The sequence below is a fragment of the Hesperophylax consimilis genome, chromosome 5 (genome assembly GCF_061612785.1).
Source record: "Hesperophylax consimilis isolate HC1 chromosome 5, BYU_Hcon_1.0, whole genome shotgun sequence".
In the NCBI taxonomy this organism is placed as follows: domain Eukaryota; kingdom Metazoa; phylum Arthropoda; class Insecta; order Trichoptera; family Limnephilidae; genus Hesperophylax; species Hesperophylax consimilis.
Genome location: NC_142840.1, coordinates 10,590,929 through 10,614,667, shown reverse-complemented (window position 1 = coordinate 10,614,667; position 23,739 = coordinate 10,590,929). Strand labels below are relative to the sequence as shown.

Sequence of the window (23,739 nt, the reverse complement as noted above, 5' to 3'; positions counted from 1 at the left end):
TATTGAATTAACGCCTGCTTTTTTCGTCAAACGTCAAACGTACTCACGTAATTGTGGATAATTTTCACTGTAATGTAATTAATCCAATGGATTATGAACTTTCTAAGACATATTTTCTTCGATATTATCCAAAAATTGTATGAGCAGAAACGATATTTTTTAAGAAATATCGTATTACATGTGGCGATTCTATTTCAGTATGAAATGGTGTCTTAATCTTTAAAGTCTTATTTAAACACAATTTGAATTTGACCAATCACAGGGCCTACACCGTCCAGACGCTGGAGTAATAATATTATCAGATTTAAAGCAGTATCATCTAGAGGCAAATATGTTAAAAAGTGATTTTATGCTTACCAATAGCAATAATAAATATAAGTTTTAATGTTCTACTATTTGTTTCATTGTGTTCACTCTGAGAAATTTTAGGTAATTTTCTCCGTTTCTTTTGGCCAAAATCAAAGGGTTTTATGATTATCAAAGGACCCTTTGATTTTCGACAAATTGTACAAAAAGAAATCAAATTGCACCAAGGGGGGACCTTTTGATAAATAATGTTCGGTTTTTTATCTGGATCATATGGCAACCCTAGACGGAATGCCAAAAATGTGACGTAAGAACACCTGTAAATACCTGCCGCCATTTTGTTAGTGTTCCATTTTGAAAGTTCAAATTGTTTAGTACCTACTGTAATGTACATATATTTGTTACGGAGCACTTTACGAAACAACAATGCTTATTCATATTCAGGATAAAGTTGAAAATCTGTTTGAATGTCTGATAATCATAATAACTCGTGAACGGTTAACATTGGTGATATTCCAATTTGCACATTTTTATGTCCGGTATTTCTTAGTCGACGCAACTATTTTCAGTTGTTACGTAATTTTCTCGTATTTTCGTGCTTTCAAATAACAATTTAGCTTAAAAAATAGAATATGATTTTTAAAAAATTATATGACTACGTACCGAACTTCCTACCCAGAAACTGTAGTTGACTATCAACCTCACTATATGCCGATCGGGTTGGACCGACATTTATTTCGTATATTAACTGCTGAAATGCCATCCGATTTCAGAGAAATGAGTATATGCATGTGTACACGTGATTGCCACCAAAAGTTGACAGAATGCATTGCCATCGACAACGAGTCGTGCGGAGTTTCACTTCACACCTCATTAATGTTTTCGTTTTGCGAATTTAATGTTTTTTTCCGGGAATATTTAGAAATATCTCAAACCGGATATATAAAAATTGTCAGTATAATATAATGGATTATCGTATAGCGTATCCATGTTTCCGATATAGGTTTAATTTTTAAATAAATCCATTTTAAATAATTTTTTTTGTTTATGAAATAATGAACTTCCTTACATCCGATCGAGCTAAAACTTGGCAGATTAGTTCGTTGTCGATGACAACGCATTTTATCAACTTTTGGTATCAATCACATATACACACGCATATACATACACATGTCTCTGAAATCGGAGGATATTGCAGCAGTTAATATACTAAATGAATGTCGGTCGTACCCGATCGGCATTTGGCTAGGTTCAAAACTCAGTCAAATCAAAAATACAAACATATTTTTCTAGTTTTTGAAGACATTTTAAAAACTTGTTTATTACAGGTTAATTTTATCATTATTGCTACGGAAATTGATCGAACATTTTCAAATATCGTAATTCTTTTTTGAACAGTTGACTAAAATTAATTGGCTGGTTTGAAGTCCAGGATGACGAAGTCCAAAGATTTTATCTAAACTGGCGACAACAATAATAATTATCTTTCAAATCGATGTTGATCGCACTTCTTGGAATTACCTGTACAGTGCATTTCATAAATTAGAATGCAAACTTAATAAATTTTACCTCCTTGGGAAACGCGCAATAGAAATTTGCGAATTGAATGAACGTAATATTTAAAAATCTGATACTGATAAAATCTAGAACCTACAATTCAATCAAAGATTTTGCTAAAAAATACCACAATAATAATGTAATATGGGTTTTTTGTAATCGGAAAAAATACAGAACAGGGCTCTATTGTAGAATGTTAAACAAAGAGTCAATATGTGAATTAGGGTTGCCAGATGTCCGGTTATAGACCGGACAGTACGGTTTTTTGAACGGCTGTCCGGTCTAGAATAATTTGGAAAACCGGACAATAGAATGTCCGTTTTTTTTAAATACCCGACATATATACCTCACTCACGAGATAATTTACAGAGCAAAACCCGTGAGCGATTCTGGCGGGTGGTAGCAAAACTTGCTCAAATCTGTTGAAAATGGAACAATATGTGTGCACTGGCCTATATTGAAAAGTGGTACCCTTTTGAAAACAATACCTAAAAAACTTTCAGTTGCTTGGATATTTAACGTGGAAGATTACCTACGCGAGATGAACTAGTTGACATATGGTCACTGCCCCTATGGAAGCAGCAAACTCCTCCGGAAAACCTTTAAAAGGAACTGGCTGCACTTCAAAGTATTTTTCTTTCACTTGAATGTAAACCCATTAATATGTGGTGTAGGTTTTCCAACGATGAATCGGCACCAAATCTGTTTAAAATGGTATAATATGTGTTCAGTGTTCCCGTCTCCAATGCCTTTGTAGAAAGAGTTTTTAGTGTAATGAGTAATGTATGGACTGACGAAAGAAATCTACTAGGTGAATACCGTAAAAAGCAAATTTGGTGTTTTCTTCAATTTAAATGTCAGTTGCACTGAATTTAAAGATACAATTTCAGGCAATAAACGATTACTAGCAGTTAAAAACCCGCTCCGCGGGTTTTTGCTGCTAGGCCCTGCGGGCGGCACTTGGTTGGGCTGCGCCCAGTTTAAGTGATATTAACAACAGTTACATTTAATAGATAGATATTAGGTCATTCACAGAGAGAGGGTGAGTATATATTGTTAAAACACGGGACAGGAAGGAGTTAATGAATAATAACATGCTCAATTTAGGCATAATAAGAATGACAGTTGTTTGAATAAATGAAATTTTACGTATTTGTGATGGATTATTTCAAATGAAACACTATTATTGACTACATGTCTACAACTGATATTAACTGTTATGGTACCTAATATAATTTGCTCATAGGAGACTTGCAGTGCTTAAATATGTGTTACAACCGTCAATGTCTATAAGTTGAATCAATATCGTATAGTTTGTCACAACAATTAAAGATAGTTACAACAAAGTTGACTGAAATAATACATTATTACATATTGATTAATTGTACCCGTGTTTATGGATAAAAGGAGGGTAATGGTGCAATGTGATTAGCAGTCGGTTTAATTAAAAGGTGTGAATTTTACTCCAACTGGTGGTAATTCTTTTCCTAAAACTGTTACTGTATCTAATAAAGTTTAAAGTTAGATTATATATACACCTTCATCAGGAGAGTAAAAATCTATATATAAAGGTAGATTATTACAATATAGCGCCCCTGAGGTAATATCTCACAAAAGCGGCGCCATGCAAATTGTCCAATTAATAAATAAATATAATGTTTACATTTTATTATGTACGTATGCATTGATATACAATGGAAATAGATAAAATAATGTTATCCGATTAAACTTTATTTTATTAAAAAACAAATAACTTTTTTAACTTCACTTTATTATATACAACCAATACATGTTTCATGAACGAAGTATACACCGAAGTCAAAAATTAAATATAGATTACAATTGGAAAAAAGAAGTGGAAGGAGGGGGGGGGGTAAGAGTAGGCTGGGTTTATAAGAATTATGAATTACAATATGAAAGACCAGTTAAGTGGGAAAATATTTAAAAGAGAGTTTATAAAAAAAAATTCTTGTTAATTACATCTACTTTTATAAACATGTTCTCTTATTTCTAAAATTTCGAAATTATTTATTTGTGATGCTTTATATCCTGTGTGAAGTATTTTAAGACCTGAAATTTTTTTTTGCATATAACCATAAAACAATATATTCATAAGACAAATAACATTTAATAACGGTTATTCTAATAAATTGATAGTTGAAATACTAAATAAAATAATTAAACATATTATCTTCAAACGGTATTTTTACCCTAGTTCTTAAGATATAAATAAACAATGGCGTAGAATTGAACTGTTTGTGGATAACGACACTTCTAAAATGATATATATAAACATTCCTGGTACTATTCAACCGGCGTTTTACACTAATAACAGAATGAATAAATATATTCTTAATAATATAGATTGCGAAAATCAAACAAAAAAATCAGGAGTTTATAAACTCAATTGGGCTGGATTTGTAATTTATTTTACAAAGGTAGAACCAATAGAAACTTTGAAGTCAGAACTAAAAAATATCTCAGGGTTCTAAATGGAAATAGTGAATATGAGTTTGCAAATCATCTTTTGAATCACACTTTCGATAAAAATTCAGGTCTTAAAATACTTCACTCAGGATTAAAGCATCGCAAATAAATAATTTAGAAATTTTAGAAATTAGAAAACATGTCAATATAAAATCAGATGTAATTAATAAGCAAAAAAAAAATTATAAATAATAATGAAAAATGCCATTGCAAAGTAGAACTAAACTTCCAGAAGAAATCTTATTATTAAATGCTTGATGTTCAAGTAATTTTGCATATTTAAATATACGCGCCAGTCATTTGATTCGTTTCTTCACCGCCAGAGGGGCGCTCTGTCGGCCACCTAGCCGCGATGCGTATCGGGAATCGGCCATATTGAATTAACGCCTGCTTTTTTCGTCAAACGTCAAACGTACTCACGTAATTGTGGATAATTTTCACTGTAATGTAATTAATCCAATGGATTATGAACTTTCTAAGACATATTTTCTTCGATATTATCCAAAAATTGTATGAGCAGAAACGATATTTTTTAAGAAATATCGTATTACATGTGGCGATTCTATTTCAGTATGAAATGGTGTCTTAATCTTTAAAGTCTTATTTAAACACAATTTGAATTTGACCAATCACAGGGCCTACACCGTCCAGACGCTGGAGTAATAATATTATCAGATTTAAAGCAGTATCATCTAGAGGCAAATATGTTAAAAAGTGATTTTATGCTTACCAATAGCAATAATAAATATAAGTTTTAATGTTCTACTATTTGTTTCATTGTGTTCACTCTGAGAAATTTTAGGTAATTTTCTCCGTTTCTTTTGGCCAAAATCAAAGGGTTTTATGATTATCAAAGGACCCTTTGATTTTCGACAAATTGTACAAAAAGAAATCAAATTGCACCAAGGGGGGACCTTTTGATAAATAATGTTCGGTTTTTTATCTGGATCATATGGCAACCCTAGACGGAATGCCAAAAATGTGACGTAAGAACACCTGTAAATACCTGCCGCCATTTTGTTAGTGTTCCATTTTGAAAGTTCAAATTGTTTAGTACCTACTGTAATGTACATATATTTGTTACGGAGCACTTTACGAAACAACAATGCTTATTCATATTCAGGATAAAGTTGAAAATCTGTTTGAATGTCTGATAATCATAATAACTCGTGAACGGTTAACATTGGTGATATTCCAATTTGCACATTTTTATGTCCGGTATTTCTTAGTCGACGCAACTATTTTCAGTTGTTACGTAATTTTCTCGTATTTTCGTGCTTTCAAATAACAATTTAGCTTAAAAAACAGAATATGATTTTTAAAAAATTATATGACTACGTACCGAACTTCCTACCCAGAAACTGTAGTTGACTATCAACCTCACTATATGCCGATCGGGTTGGACCGACATTTATTTCGTATATTAACTGCTGAAATGCCATCCGATTTCAGAGAAATGAGTATATGCATGTGTACACGTGATTGCCACCAAAAGTTGACAGAATGCATTGCCATCGACAACGAGTCTATCTAGCTAGTTTCAGCTCGATCGGATGTCGGGAAGTGGGTTAATTTCTTCATCCAAGATTTGCATTAATTCATTACCGAAAAAAAACGTGAATTCAGATACGTATAAATATATATTTACATTTACATATATATAAAAATGTTCATTTCTGTCGCTGTCTAGTTAGTAGGTAAGAAGTATGAAAAAAATGTGCTTAGGTTTTGGAATACCAATTCCTAAAATAAATAAATTCGTATTTTATTTTCCAACATACAGGTCTGCCCAAAGAATATTAAAGTTGAAACATCTTGACACGGTTCAAGTTATAGTGATTGACACTCGCTAATTTGCGCTACGTGGACATATACCCGAATACTTTAAACGACACAGCGCGTGGCGACTCGAGATCGTACTGTACCATGTTTCAAGTACCTACGTAACAACCAATAATAATGCTTCATTATTTTATTTTTAATGCGATTGAAGACGACTGTTAGACGACTATCTCTGGGGTTTTCTCACAAACTGTCCGTTTCAATAAAATTCCGGCTTCAACCAAACACTTTGAATTTTATTGTGATAGATTGACAATGACTATGGGTATCTAGCACGGTCGATCGATAAATGTTTTATCGATTGTGTCGGTAACTTGTTACCGTTCCCACTACAACAATTATTATTGTGGTACATCTTATGTATAAAAGTAGGTGAAATAATTAATTTATCTTCTGTAAATCATTTAAAATTATTTTATAAAATAAACATTTCAAAATATAATAATAATAATATTGGACAATTTGTATAGCGCCGCTTTTGTGAGGTATCACCTCAGGGGCGCTTTACAGTTGATGCAGGTATTTCAAAAAATATAAATATTACAAAAATAAGTGAAGTTAAGTTAAGTAAAATGAAGAACAGGAATAGGTGAGACTGTGCAGCAAGAATCCTAGGTGGTGAAGAAACTAGACCAGCTGCTGCAGCGAGAGTCTACAGCATCCACCAACAGTGCCAGCACGAGGTTCGTCATCCGTCCAGGTATGTGTCTGCTGCTAATAAAGCGCTGACGCAATATCCTCACATAGATACCAGACCTTGGCAGCACCGCTGTGACGTTCGACGAAGATAGAAAATGGAGACTCTGCAGCAAGAATCTTAGGTGGTAAAACTGGACCAGCTGCTGCAGCGAGAGAGTCCACCGCGTCCACCAACATTAATTTAGCAGGCGGTTGGAACAATCTGGACTTCTGGACCCCGACCTTGAGGTTCTCGCCTTATTTATTATCATATTTTTCTCAAAAGCTAACGCCATAGCTCGTACACTGATATCAAGAACATTACAACTACTAAAGCCATTTAATGATTATTTTAAGTATTCAAGAGTAATAAAATGTCACCATTAAATTGCATCATGCAACTTTCACCTACCTAATATCAAGTGTTTTATTGCATTGAACGGTTCTGCTTGTAGTGTCACTAAGTTGAAATTAACAGGTGTCTATATGCACAACAGTGTCTCACCTGTGTACACTTCAGACGTGCTTGTAGGACACAAGTACAGGCGTACAATAGGTGATGATCATAATTCGTCGCATATAAAATAGGCGTATCGTAAATGGTTGTATCGTGAATCGTCACACACTAGTTTAAATATCTGCTAATAGATGTGATATCAACTAAAAATATATAACTACGAACTTACATTCGTTTTTGAACGGTGTTGAATCATTGTGTTTTTTTATGTATTTTATTAATATTATCTTTACGCATTTCTAAAGATGAAAATTTTCAGTAAACTTTATTTATTTTTCGAATTTTAACCTTCTAACAGTTACTTAGTATATATATTTTTTTAAATGATATTTTAATATAAATTTTTTGTGCGTTTTTTTTTTCCTTGTCAAAACGGACCTGATTTTTAAGTCATACTAATTTATAACATGATTATTTGTGGCATCTCGATCGGTATATGATGAAATCAAGGTCATTTGATATGTTTTCTGTCATAAATGTATGTAATACGACAGTCGTATCAGCCAATGTTTTTTATCGTGAGGTGGTCGTAACTCGGAGTACCCATGCGTAGTCCAAAATAAACATGATAACGAATGGGCTAACTTATTTACCAACGCTAGCCTCCTTTGTGAATTCTGCAAGAAGCGGCTGTGTTTCAGATAAATACTGAAAACGTGGAAATGATTTTGATAATGAAAATGATGATTCAAAAGTGTTGGGTTTCTTTTTACAAAGATCAGATCACGTGATAACGTTAGGTTGTAGCTACTGAAACTTTGAATTAAACATGCGTTTTATTGGCAGCCATACGAAGGTAGTTTTCGAAAATGTAATGTTTAATTATTGTGCGTTATTGCGTTATTTTTTTAATGATAAACTAATGTTCATAAGACAAGGTTTTTATGCATATCACAAGGGATAGTAAATTGTTATAAGCTAAATAAATAAATAATTATTTTGTCAATGTATAAAAACCTTGTCTTATAAACATTAGATTATCATAATATTTGACAAGTCGAAATATTTCACCAACAAATGCAGATATAATATGTCTCGACGCCATCTAGTGGGAAATTTAGCACTAACAAAGCCTTTCCTACAAAAATAAAGTTGGTTGTTTACAGGTGGAAACAATATAATAAGCAGTAATTGTTGATTGAGTTACTTGTACATATTAAATTATTATATATATACATAGCTCAGTGGTTTCAGAGCACCTGACCGGAAATCAGAAGGCGCGGGTTCAATTTCCGTCGGCAGCATTTATTTTTACTCGGAAGATATTTTCAATTTGTATTGATATTACAGGCGACTGATTACTGCTTATAATAATTTAATACTCTTGCGTGGTCATAATTGATAAGAAAGTAAACTAGACGAAGTCACTGATATCTAGTAATACCAACACTCTTCGAAAACTTATACGTGCAGGCGACAAAAATAAAAACTGACGAACGAATAAAAACACAGTGTCTTCCTTCATAATGTCAAAGCCATCGCTGTGCAGTGACCGAGAGATCCCGACGCTGGTCCCAAAAAAATAGAAACAGGACGACGCCTCAGTCAAGCAGTCATCAGAAAACAATTTTTGTGTTGATAATTGATAAAAATATTGTTATGAGGGTATATCCTTGACCCTGTACCCAGAGGTCCCGAAATCAAAACGATCAGATCTAAATAGCCAGGTACTTACTTACCTTATTCTTCCTCTGAGTACTCTTTTCCCTCGAATGGTGAGTGATTTATTTATGCTCGAATGTCTCATTAGATTAGTACCGACGGCGTGCGACTGGCGCGTGTGGGTACGTGGCACCGTCGCTTTCCAACTAACGTCATTGCAAAAAATAGTTTAACATTAATGACAATGTCTGTATTATTACGGTGATAATCGATTTCTTGCGTTTAATTTCGACACGTGAAATACTTACTTACCTGAGTGATACTTGTGATTTCAAAAGAAACTTGTTTTTACTTCCCAAATGGATACCTGAAAGTTCGACGGCTTACAAAGTAAATGACTTTTCCTAGAAATTTGAGATGGATAAATTGAAAATTTTAAAAAAGAAAATTAAATTAACTTATGTTTTTGAGCAGTTTCTCAGACTCCTTTCTTCCCAGGTCAATAATCCATTTGTAATTTTTGCCGAGGGATGATAATTAATTACCACAAGTTAATTAAGTAGTAAAATTTTGGACCAAGATAGGAGTGTTTTTTTGTACCTTCCGGTAGCACTGGGACTGGGACTGTCAAATCATTTCTGCTACGGCTTTTGGAGTAATATGTATGTTCGATTTTACCATTAGATGCTTTATTTTTGTCTGTAATTATTATTTTGAAGTCTGATGGGCCAAATGGGATTACTCCTCTATTTAATAATATAACAATAATAATAAATATATTATTATCTTCCTTGTAACAAATGATGTCCTCACTGAGATCTCCCGTCCTGAGGATTTCATTTACACATTATCAGAATTGAGTAGTATCAATAATGTGTATATATTGTGTAGTGTTTTTGCTGAATTAATTATAAATATACTGGGGTTCTTTAGTTGAGTCTGAATTTTGTGTCAGTATTTTACTATTTCAGATCTCTCCTTGTTTTGTATCCAACTTTTCATTTGAGATATAAATGTTAAAATATGGTTGTGATTTTTGAAAGAGATTGGAATTTCTTTCTAGAGTTTAGTTGCATAGTATAGGAGGCTTTTTTGCCCAAATGTTGTATTTGTAGTTGCTTGTTGGATACATGTTTATGACCCTGATATCTAGTGTTTCAGCACACAGAATAATGACCTCATAGTTGTTAGATTTAAAACTTATAATAGTTGTAACAGTACTACAAAGTAGAGGTGGGTGAGTTCTGCATTTTTCCGGAGGCATCCGAGGACTGCTTCCTTTTAAAAGAACTCGAGTTCTTGGAGTGGGTCCCGGGTCCGAGTTCTTGGGTGCAGACTGGGTACTGGGCGACTACTGGGACGCACGGGTCCGGCCAAGGACTCGGCACTCGGACTCGGATAGAACCCGCGAAAGAACTCGGACCCGTAGCAGGACAAGGACCCGCACAAGAACTCGGACCCACACGAGAACACGGAGTCAATCCCGTCACCCATCGCACCCGAGTCGCGAGTTGTGCAGTTTACATTTTGGCGAAGTTCAACGAAATCCATTCGTGTCTTGTCGTGTTCCAGCTGATTGGGCTACGGCTAATGCGAGGCCGTAACGGATGTAGTATTAGGTTCCAAGTTCCAGATGATAATTTTAGCACACGCGTAAGCAGTAATAAATCAAATGTAGTAACATAAATTTCGGTTGTCGTTGAGAATTTGTCGTTTTCATAATCTCTGTCCATCGATATAGATAAAGGTACTTGGTCGAAGCCTCTATCAAATGAAACTCAGTAAAGGCGAGATGTTTTAAAAACAAAGTCAGGAAGTAGTTAGGTACAGCATTGAACTATTAAAATTTTAACAATTAACAACATGTTTTAATATCTATTTATTCCAGTCCATTTTTTTTTTACTTTTACAATACATACACACTTTGTTCAATATATTATTGTAGGATTTGTGTATATTATATACTTGATTTGTATATTTTTCCTTTTGGTTTCACAAATATATACATATATATGTCTCAGGATCATTAAAAATAAACATTTGCCAGAAATTTGCCTTTCGAATGAACACTATTACGACATAGCTAAAAAATTTTAACAAAAGATAGCCATTTTAAATAAACAATTATTGAATAAAATAATCTTGGTACCTAATTTATCGCTTGTCTGAATCTTTCCAATACCAGTTGACAATCAGTTCCAATTTTTAAAATCAAAGCAAATCCATATTCTAGAGTTCATTGAACCAGAGTTACGGATACACAGACAGACACCACTGAAATTTGTATTTTTAATAACACAAAAAATAAAAATAGTGAACGATAATTAAAATAAAACTTTAAAATAAAACAATAATTTTTACTTACAGTAGGTACCTAGCGCCTACAAATATTAGGGGCTAAAATAAAAATATAAAACATCAAAGAATTGCGATAAATCATTGAGATTTTACATAAAAAACGAGGCATTCGGGTCCGAGTCCAAGTCCTTAGAGGCATTCTCGGGTCCGGGTTCTCTGGGAGTCGTTGATTGGAGGCATTCGGGTCCGAGTCCCAGACCGAGTTCTCTGGGAGTGGTTGATTACGAAAAGGAGTGGGAGTAGGACCCGCTTCCCGCAAAGGACTCGGGCTCAAGGACTCAATCCGGCTGAACCTACACATCGCTACTACAAAGTACTGCATGCATAAATAAACTAACATTTAAAACGTGTGTTGTAAGGATTGAGTACCGGCAATTAACTTTTGCTGCAAGATTTTAGATAAGAGGTTTTATAATATCAAGTTATTACTTTTAAGCGGAACAACCGCAAAATCTCGAAAGTTTGGTTTCCTAACGCTTCAGCGAGGAGAATTACGCAGTCCTCAATCTCCTTTATTACCATGCATTATAATGAGATTAGAACAAGAACAAGAACATAGAAGTAAGAAGAAGAAGTAGAACAAGAATGTAAATATAACAGTTGAAAACTAGAAGATAAACTCACAAGTTGATAATCAGAAGAGAAACTTAAATGTTGATAATAATGTAACATCGTTATACTGCATTACATGACAAAATGCATTATTTAGTTTTGGCCAGAAGGAATCTCTAGATTAATTCCAAAGTCATCTATTAAAAAAAAATAATTTCTCTTGTGGTTCTGTCTTTAACTTCAGTTCAGCGAACTCTAGAACTTTTGCTTTGGATTAAAGTTTAATTTTCAAAATTTTACGTTATTGTTTGGAGAATTCTAAAGCATCCACCTATAATATTTTATTCGTAGAATAAAGAACAACAGAAGAGGTGCCTTTGGGGCGTGTTTCGTTAGTCAAAGATTTGCATCGAGGCTTAAATTTCCAACATAAATTTTTGTTTACAAAATTCAAATGGGATGGAAATCTATGATGTGAGGCGAATGTAAATGAGACAGAGCGCTTGGCTAGAGTGCTAAATGGAACATTTGTTTATATTAAAAAAGTAAGAAAGAGAATACACAATGCCTTGTGAAATGCTTGTGGAGGTTTTTCATAATCAAAATATTTGCCTGAATTTCCAGTATAAAACTGGTGTTACGATATTTAAATGGGATGAAGAACTACAACGTTAGGCGAGTGTAAGTGCAAGTGAGACGGAGAGCTAGGCTATTGGGCTAATTGGAACATTTAATTCCATTCAAATTTGTATGGAAGGCAAATGTTATTCTTTATTCCATGATTATATTTTTAACAGGAAAAATACGAAAATGTTTTTAATATGTCTAATATTCTATTTCAACACATTTAAGCTTTCACATTTTAAACTGTTAATTTTCCTAATAAAAAGTAACTTAATTTAAATTGTGATAATAAATACATTACAGAACCGCATTTGCTGGAGGGGGTTAGTTCACCGAGTACCTACTTATGTAGCAAAATCTGAATCAAGTAAGGTGAAGGAAAAATGTTTTCTTTTCACTGATTTGTAGATATGAGTAGCCGATAAATTGTAAAATATGATTTACAAGCCAAAAATGTGTATATTCTTGGTATACCTTATATTGTAGGTAATAGGCATTAAAATCGCTTGACAAACGGAGTCTAGAAACGTTCGATTTCAAACAAAAAACTGTTTTTTTATTTATTTTATAAATAATTTTATAAGATATCAAAAAAGTTAATCAAGTGAAACTGTTACAGATAATTTTAGCTATAATACTTTATTTTTTTAAGTTGTTTCCATTATGCTTTCATGCATTTCTATTTAAAAAATATTTTTTTTAGTAGTTAACATTTATATTTTTTTATTGAGTAATCTATTTTTTTTATTTGTATTCTACTCAAGCGAAGCGATAGGAAAACTTTCAATTTATCTAAAGCATATTTTTTGGTATTCATAATGTACTGGTGTACATGTGTACGAATTGGTATTCGTTATAAAGATTAATCAATATAGTGATTTGGCATTAAGCTTCGCCTTAATTAACGCACACAAGACTCGAAATATGAGCACGAAATATCAAACAACTTTTTCAAACGACAGATTTATTTATCGCTACCCCAAAGCAACAGTGAAATATCTCTGGAAAAACAAGTTGGGATCACTGGGATATCACGTAAAAAATTATGTCTGTATTTCATTGAAAATTAAATTTGTTCAACTAAACGGAATATAGTTACAAGAAGGCTATAGTAATATGCCTGAATAACAGTACCTAGTAACTAAGTTAAGTATAAAACTCTCAATTTTAAAATGAATATTTCCATCGAATTCATAAATAATAATAATAACTTACCTACCAACACCGGACTTCTAAAACTATCAGATAATAACTTTAACTAATACATTATTTTTATTCTAAATTTGTAAATCTCTAATTGACAGCCCTGAATTATTGCCATTCATTTGTATGAATATACCTACCAGTTAACTTGAAGCAGACACTTTTAAATGTAACAATAACCTCAATACTAACTACTCTATTCACCAATTCCAAGAATTCATCACCTTGCAAACAAATGCTGTTAACTTATTGATATGGTTGGTGTTAATAGTTTTGTGGGTTTCAAAAGGCAACTTATTTCTGACCTATTTGCTGGTTATTAACTTTTATCATTACTTGTCTTTTTTTTAAATCTTGTCTCCATACCTTCCTACGAGTACATGGCATTCTACTTTTTAGTTTTATTTTGTTTTCAACAATACGACAACAGGACTGTATACATGTAAAAACATACTTGATTTATATATTGTTATTTTTCGTTGTTGTTAAAATAAAAACCTTCTGTTAGCACTGTATTATGCAGTAAATCAAGTAAAAAAAGCCCATCAGGGCTTTTAAATTAATAAATAAAATCTCAATATTGAAGTTTCCGATTACTTGGAGCAACACTAAGGTTTTGCAGTTGACCTAATGTTATCTAGGGAAAATATTTTTAAGATATCCCACTATTTCTTTGAGTTAGCGTTATGTACAATGTAAGGGTGCGCACAAACACACGAGCCGAACTGCCGAGTTGAACTATGACTTATAGAAAGGAACAAAGCAACCGCAAATTGCGCGAAACGCAGCTTGCGGTTGCCTTGTTCCTTTCCCGTAATTTGTGGCACGGCTCACTTATATGCAGCGTTATAGTAATAATATTGTGACGCACTAAAGGTATTCTTTGATGATCCATTGTTCATACATACTAAAATCGACTCAATGGATATCCTGATTTAGAGCATAATAAATAATCATTAATTGTAAACAGAATATAAAATACATAATTAATCGCTGTAGGTATAATTAATAATGAGTTGGGTTCCTTTTGAAGTGAGTCGCTCGTAAAATATATTTTTCAATATTCACAAATTCCACACGTAAATGTTAGGTGAATGTAGTTAAGCCAAAGTTCAAAGGCGGTGATTATCTGATGATGGTCTTAGAACGTGAGAAAAAAACGCCTTTCACATAGTAACGATGGATCTGTAACCTTTGAGTGATGATGAAAATATAGGCACTTGCATTTTGTATTGGCGGAGAAATCATCATTAAATCTTCTACTGAGGTCGATGATTCGGAAGATGTGAAAGGAGAAAAATGTGGATGCTTATCATTAAAGGTGGGTATATTTGTTTTGCTGTTAGAGGTAACCTCCACAGCGTTTTGTTCTAAACTTTTAACTTCGAGTCAAGTTCACACGTGCACTAGCTAACTTAGGAACTTGATTCTACATGATAGCAGAAGTAAAAAAAATATTTTTTTAAAAGTAATACGAACTAAAAATCTGTAGTGTTAGGTCTAACTTATCCGTTGCGCTGGGTAATGAATTCATCTATGCCTGAAGTATGACATAGGAAACTACAGGGTTTTCCAATAAGAGGTGTTATTTTGATATTCAATCGTAAAATACCAATGGTTTCGTTGCTTGTGTGGCACGTAGCGCCGCCTTGTTGAAAGTAAACGTTGTCCAGATCAATACCATCCAATTCCGGCCATAAAAAATCACTAATCATCTCTTGATAGCGCAATTCATTCACCGTAAGTGTTGCTCCAGTCTCATTTTCAAAAAGTAAGGTCCAAAGACTCCGCCGGACCATAAACCGCACCAAACAGCCACACGTTGAGGATAGAGAAGCTTTTCAACAATAACTCTTGGGTTTTCCGAGCCCCAGATGCGACAATTTTGCTTGTTGACGAAGCCACCGAGGTGGAAATGAGCCTCATCACTCAAGATGATTTGCATTTGATTTACTCGGTTTTATGGCCCGCGACAAAGGGTTTGCGGCGAACAAGACTGAAGCTTTGCGAGTGTGGATGGACATAGTTCACGCGCGGATCGCGGCGTATATTCACGGCGTGAATTCACAGCGCGACTTCGCACGCGAGTGTAGAGCCAGCTACAGACAATGTGCTACAGCCATTTTTTCATTATTATTTATTGAATTAGTTTTTTTTTATGTGGCACCTCACAAGAGTGTCCCTGCCTGTGCAGTGTACAGACAGGGGAACTATGTCACCACCCGGTTGGGCGGCGTTGTGAGGCGGAATAAGGTAGGGGCTGTAGGAAGGGATTTGTTCATGCGGGCATTGAAGAGGCTCGGATTATAGGAGGGAGGAAAAACAGATGCCGGTAGCTCGTTCCACATACGAGCCGACTTACACAAAAACGAGTCGTAAAAACGGCCCGTTCTCATGAAGCCAACGTCAACCGTGAACGGGTGTTCAGTTCGGGTCCGTCGAGTTTCGCGTACGTGCAACGGTGCATCGGGAATCAATGCTGCTAGCTCCTTGGAGCAGGCTCCATTGAAATACCTCTAGAACAGACACAGCATGCCTACATTGCGTCAGTTTATTTAACATTTGAATATAAACTAATATAAACAAGATAATAGCACAGTAAAATACTTACCTGGTAAGTCACTTGAGATTAACACTTAATGAAAATTATCTAATTGTTTATTAGCGAAATTTAGATACAGGATTTAGGACATAATCAGAAAATTGGATATAACTAGACTTTCTCTCAGGAATGGTATATTTAATTTAAGGGTATGACAGCTTAAAAAGGTAAGTTAAAAAGGTAATGTGGAGCAACCATAGTTTTATAAATGAGCTCTGTAGTGTATCCATTTAGTTTATTTCTTAATCTTCTAAGAAAATTGACTTTTTTTGATACCTTCTTTAGCATGTATTCAAAATTTGTTGTGAAAGTGAGTTTTGAATAGAGTATTACACCCAGGTATTTAATTTCATTTACTTTTTAATTTTTTTCATTATTTTTGTCAATAATAATAAATAAAAAAAATTCTAAGATATCTTTATATGAGAACGCATGGTGAATACCCACGATTTATGCATCACATAGATTTGCTCTCCGAAATGCACTACAAAAGTCTCCAATCTAGGAGAAATGAGACCCTTCAAGTAACAGCTTTTAAAATCATGAACTATTAAATTGACAGCCCATACCTCTTGGAATGCTATAAATTGTTTGTACCGAACAACTACCGTCAAGGTTGACGCCACGACTTGCTCTGTATTCCACACGGAAGAAAGGACGTTATGACCTAGCATAGCATGACAAGAGGTATAGTGCTTCTAAATGATACCTCTAGGTCTCTTGACATTTTCAACATTGGCCTTGAAGATTTCAAAAGTCATTTTAGGCAAGAACTCTAAAATATATGTTATTGTAAAATATTTCATTTAAAGCTTTGTGTATTTCATGTGTATTGTAATAGAATTGAATCAATCTGTAATTTAATCAAAATATTTATTTTAATAAATATTGATAATTTATTTATTTTAATAAATATTGATAATTTATTTATTTTAATAAATATTGATAATTTATTAAAATAAATATTCAATATGAGTATATTATTTTAATTTAATAAATATTGATAATTTATTAAAATAAATATTCAATATGAGTATATTATTTTATATGACTCTTATTTAAATTATACGTAATCCGTATAAAAACAAGACTGCAGTCCTTTAAGGAATGAATTGATTTTCATGTAAAATTTTTAATAAAAAGGGAATGTATTATTGCGAAGTCGGAACACGTGTTCATAAAAATCATAATAATTTTGCATTTCGTCGATATATACTAATAGGGCGAAAGCAGATGCATGAGAACGTGCTCCGATATATTCGGAAAGTATCAACATTTTATTAGGACACGGCCTGCTATTCTGTTTTCAACTGGATTTAAATTAACCAGCAATACTCATTTTTCTCCGTGTATGCTTCCACTATCATGTAGATCACTAGCAATATTCAAAATTTAAACAGTTCCGTGAAAACTCAACAAACCTTTAAAAAATGATATAAAGTCAATAAAAGCGAAGAAAAAACTGTCATTCAAATCTAAAACCCGTAACCTAGTTTTTGTTTCATCACTTTTTAAAAGGCGATTTGAATTTTTATTTTGATGAATTAACCGGTCACCTTCTAAACACGCCCAAATCGAAATATTATTTCGTTTCAATTAAACTAGCACAAGTAACAACAATTTACATCAGGGGAAAAATAAAAAATAGGCAGAGAATAGAATTTTTCATCTTAATTATTATTTTATGCGACTTGAATATATTTTAAATATGTTGATGATTTGGGGTCATTAATCTTATTGTGGTAGCGTTATGATTAACGAAACTATATGTTTGACAGCTGAAGACCTAATATAAAAATAAAATAACACCAAACTTACCCACAAGAAGGCAGAGGCGTTCAGATTTTTTTCCAGAATCTGTAACAGAGAAATAAGAATGATAAGTTTTTTTCTATCAATGATTTTTTTACATAGAATAGAGAAGGCAAACACAATACAATATATCATAATTTTTCTTTTTTAAATTCTAAGTAGGAATTATCAAAAAGTGATCTGGTTTGAAAATTATGCAAGTTATATAAATAACCTTTTCAAATCCTGACAAATCATAAATTACCTACCTACGAAATGAGTAATTTTTTATAGAGAGAAAATTTTCATTTTGGCACGTCGATTCCGAGATTTTTCACAGATAACAACTTGACCCTTTTAAAAGTAAAGTATATGCGTAATAACATTATAACACGTAATAACATTTTGTTTTACCTTTGGCAACTAAATTACTTATAAATAACCTGTTAATTACATATGTGCGTATTTGCAATGACACAGTAATATTTAATTATCTTTTTGTCTCAAATGTGTCCGTATTTTTTTCAGAATTTACCGTTTCAAATTTTGGGAGAATCACTAACATTATTTTCAATAATTAAATATTACAATTTGAGTTTTATTACTCATTAAGTTATTTCAAAAAATAAATATTCATCCTAGACTAGCAGAAAAGTCAATAGATGTCGCATATTCAAATAAAACTTAAGTAGATTATGTCTAGGTTTCATTTAGTTCGAATTGAATCTTGCAATCATACATACATAACGATAGCAGCCAATAGAACACTCGTTAAGAAAATGAAGATAAAGTTGGTACCTAGTTCTTATTCGATGTATGATGCAGTTAAATATGACCGAAGGAAATAAGAATGGATAAGCGTAGTTGGTAAAAGTCCCGGCAAAACAAAGATCTTGGGTTCAAGTCCCAGATGCGCCCTTATTTTTTTCATGGTTTTCTGTAAAACTTTCCATTGAGAATAATATTAACATTTATTTACAACTTTTTAAATAAAATGAAATTCAATCAATATTTTGACAGTTTAATGTTTCAGTTATGCTTCAAATATGTAACTTTACGGATAAAAAAAGCTGTGCAAATTTAATTACGCCAAAGCTTGCAATTCAAAAGTTTCTGCTGATTCAGCCATCAGATTTTCTGTTTCATTGTTAGGAAATTATTTTCCTAACAATGAAATGGATGAATACGTGTCATAATCTTTAGAAGTGTTACCAATTTGAAACAAAATTGATGTGTCTAATGTACCTACATGAGACCTTTTGGCCCTAAGGTCCCAGATAGCCTCCGTGGTCGAAGGGAAAGGATGTCGATTAGCAACACAAAGGTTGCGGGTTCAAATTTTATTTAATAAATTTGTGTTATTTCACAATTGGATTGGTTTAAATCATTGTATTTGTATGCCTTTCTCGAAAGCACTTGGTTTTTAAACGAACAAAACTATTAATTCACGTTCACATTGCGTACGTACGGGCGCAAAACAAATATTTTGTCTTAAAAAATTAATTAACTAACGCCATTTATTTGAACATGTAGATTATAACGAGTGTCGCGTTTAATCTTAACGACGTTTCTAAAAATATTGTAGTTTTTTTACGTTTATCGGGATCTTTTGACCTGATAGATTTGTAGGTAAGTAAACATTTAAACGTGAACATATATGTTGGTAATTATTTCCCTTACAATTTTTAATTATTATTAATAACCTAGGGGGGGGCATACTCTCCGAGTGCCTAGGGCAAATGGGATCTTTCAAAAGTTTTCACTGGATTTTTTTCACTTTCTGCGATTTCCCATATTCCCACAGGCGAATGCGGAGGAATTCCCACAAAACATGCAATTTTATTAGGGTTTTTAAATAACAAATATTTCCCTATCGAGAAAACACAACGCCTCCAAGTCTATAATGGCCAGCTAACATTTTAAACACCCATATGAGGTAAAAATTGTGAAGCGCATATGACGCCGGTCTATTTGTATAATGAACATTAACTTTAAATTCAGTAAATTTAAATGATTCACCACTTCATGGAATACAAGAATCTAGTAAATCAAATAAAAAAGTTTAACGGGATTTTATAAAGACATTTTGTAACATTTGAAAACACATTCCTGAATTCTATTTACCGGAATAACTTAAGTTGCCAAATTTACATTCTATTCGATCTTTGTCGACATGAACAGCATTCGGAATTTTGTTTATCTCCAGAACGTGCATTCTTATTTTAGAATCGCTCTGACCTTCTTACTGCCATTATTTTGTCATTCAATCGGTGTATTTTTTATGGTAGAATATTCCACGGATAAGGAAAAAGATCATCCGTAAAATCCATACAATTTTCCATTTACATAAAGAAATGATTTTTATAAAACAACTTTACACTTTTATTCCAACGTTGATGAGATTTTACTGACTTTACCTTCAAAACAAAGTAACGATACTACAGGGTTTTCCAATAAGAGGTGTTATTTTGATATTCAATCGTAAAAGATCAATGGTTTCGTTGCTTGTGTGGCACGTAGCACCGTCTTGTTGAAATTAAACGTTGTCCAGATCAATACCATCCAATTCCGGCCATAAAAAATCATTAATCATCTCTCGATAGCGATCCATTTACCGTAACTGTTGCTCCATCCACATTTTCGAAAAAGTAAGGTCCAATGACTCCGCCGGATCATAAACCGCACCAAACAGTCACACGTTGAAGATAGAGAGGCTTTTCAACAATAACTCTTGGGTTTTCCGAGCCCTAGATGCATCAATTTTGCTTGTTGACGAAGCCACCGAGGTGGAAATGGGCCTCATCACTCAAAATGATATGCATTTGATTCACTCAAGTGAATTTTAATAATTTCAACGCGTTGTTGAAGCGTGTATCGTTCCATTTTTATTAATGGCGTAGTTTCTACTTGTCAAATATCAAAAAATGACAGCTTCAAAAGTAACACCTACCGATATAGCGTGCTATTCAAAATAACACCTCTTATTGTAAAACCCTGTATTTACTAGGAGATCACCCCCCTCCCCCTCCCCACTCCTCCTTTCCATCCCGTTAAAACAGAATTTTGGTACATCTTGATGAAATTTTGTGTACTCCAAAATATGTGTCTTATTTCTAAAACGCCGGAGACTTCCGCTAGTACACAATGAAGCACAAAATCACTGAAAAAGCTGTTTCTGTCCCATAAAACTTAATTTTCATGGGACAGAAACAGCCTTTTCAGTGATTTTGTGCTTCAGTACACAATGAAGCACAAAATCACTGAAAAGGCTGTTTCTGTCCCATAAAACTTAATTTTCCGCATTATACATACAATAAAACGATAGTTGAAAGGGGATTCGTGACTAGGAGATATTGAATTTTAGCACAGTTTTTATATTCCTGATACTTTATTTTTTCTGGGCTTATAAAAAGACTTATCAAAAAAGTACTTGATCATATTAAAGACCAAGATGATTTATATACACAGTAATTAATTAAAGCATCTAAAATGTTTAGAAACGCTTAAATCTTCAAACCAAAAACGTATTACTTAGTGGTAATTGTAGTAACTTTCTTTAGAAAATCTTTGAGACATCTTAAGAAAATGGATTTAAAACAGAGCGGAAGGACGGATGTTTACTTAGGTTTTCCAAAGGGAAATGACATTAGGCATAAGTTAGCATTCGGCCCAGCCTAAGTGATATTGACCGGTAGATTTGATATAGGGAAAATCGATTATCTAGAAAGCACTTAGAAGTAATGACGTTAGTTCCACAGGGAGCATCGTATATCTCATTAAGTGTCTAGGGTTTGATGAAAAGGGATTAAGGACTCTCTGGATCCACTTCAAAACTAATTTAAAACGAGCTGAAGCTCGTGGTAAAGACTTCTGTGGTCTCCCTTCGCCCCACCTTTGCAATCCAAACACGAAACTTTCCCCAGCTTTTGGCTGAAATCTAATTCTGTAGAAAATTAATGGAGATGGGTTATTAAAAGTTGGATCTCTATACCAAAAGAACCACATCTATCCATGATGAACAAAAGTTTTTTAAAGTAAAAATTTATTTCAGAGCTAATCCGTGGTACTAAAATTACTTTATCAAAAAATATTCATGCACGGAGAAAAATGAGTTTTGCTGACGTGTTACAATCCTGTTTAAAACGGAATTGCAAGCAGTTTCCTGTTAAACTTTTAATAAATTCCTAATACATCGAAATTCGTGTTCATGAACCTGCGTTTGCCCTGATAATATATAATGACGAAAAAATATGACGATTTTTATAAACACGTATTCCGACATCGTGATAATACATTCCTTTTTACTAAAATCTTTACAGGAGACCTATCATTTGTTTAGGGCCTGCAGTCCCGTTTGTAACTGGATTACGAATAATTTTAAGAGATTCTTAATAAATTAGCTATATTTTATACCAGTAAGATTTCTACATAATTTCTAAAATTGTTTAAATTGATTATTAATATAAACGTTTATAATGTTTATGAGTGGTATTCTTTCACATCCTGTGTTATTTAACAACTAAGATAATTTAACAACTGTTTTCCCAGTAACGTAACAATGAATACATACAAACAAATAATATTTACAATTTCGTGCCTTTGAACATCAAAGTTTCATCTGACATGACTTATGACATCTGACATAATGAAAAAAAATTGTGCCTACGGCGTTAATTCTCCCTGTTATTTGACTAAGGAGAAAAATCCAAAAAATATGTTTACTAAACAGTAAATCTCATTTTGGAGTCTCCAATGAAACCTCATTAAAATAATGCATTCTGAACATTGTTACCGTCGATTACACTATTTAAATCTTTATAAGACAACCACCTTTGACTATGCAGTTAAAACTTTTTTATTAAAACCGTGTACCCAAAAGAACCATGAAGGAAATTATTTTCCCAAGGGCCTACAGTGTGGAGTTATAAAAAAGAGTACGAAATTAATTTTATGCAACTTTCCTAAAGTGAAAGTCCAATTATTAACGTATTTTATTTACCCTCTAAAACTAAAAAAATGCATAAATTGCAAAAATTGCAAAACGCATTTTCTCTTTTCATTTTATTATGAACATCTAAATGGAAAATTATATGTAACTTGTGTTATGTAAAAAAAATGTGTTTTTGGTTATTTATTTTGTTGTTTTTATTTTAAAATAATTATTTTTTAAAATAAAAACCTTCTGTTAGCACTGTATTATGCTGTAAAATATGTATAATCTAAAAGCCCATCAGGGCATTATTTAATAAATAAATAAAATAAAATAAAGGTAATCATTTAAAATGTTCATGGCCATAAATATTATAGTGATTAATGGCCATGCCGCAACACGGTCGAATAACACAAAAATTAAATCAAAATACATTAACTTAATTATTTAATATAACTTTTTTGGAAGAAACCAAGTGTATACACAATTTTAATTCACGCATCTCAATTTGTACATACATACAAATATGTAAATAAAATTTTGATTAACGAAAAAAAAAATAGTTTATGGATTTCAAGCGTGTCGAAGAGAGCAAGTTTATCACTACCCCACTGTATTAAGTATCAGGTGAAAAATAATCTCAAGGGCGAGATGTTACGACTCTTAGTTGATATTAGATACTATCAGCGC

At 32.9% G+C, this 23,739-nt stretch overlaps 1 protein-coding gene across 1 annotated transcript in view; it reads right to left on the bottom strand.

Moving 5' to 3' along the window:
* Positions 1-23,739, bottom strand: part of ome (dipeptidyl peptidase 4 omega) — a 150,995-nt gene that overhangs the window by 82,146 nt on the left and 45,110 nt on the right. Inside the window, exon 2 of the mRNA XM_089631608.1 lies at positions 18,147-18,185. The gene's annotated coding sequence lies outside the window, so the exon portion shown is untranslated. The remainder of the gene's footprint in view (positions 1-18,146; positions 18,186-23,739) is intronic.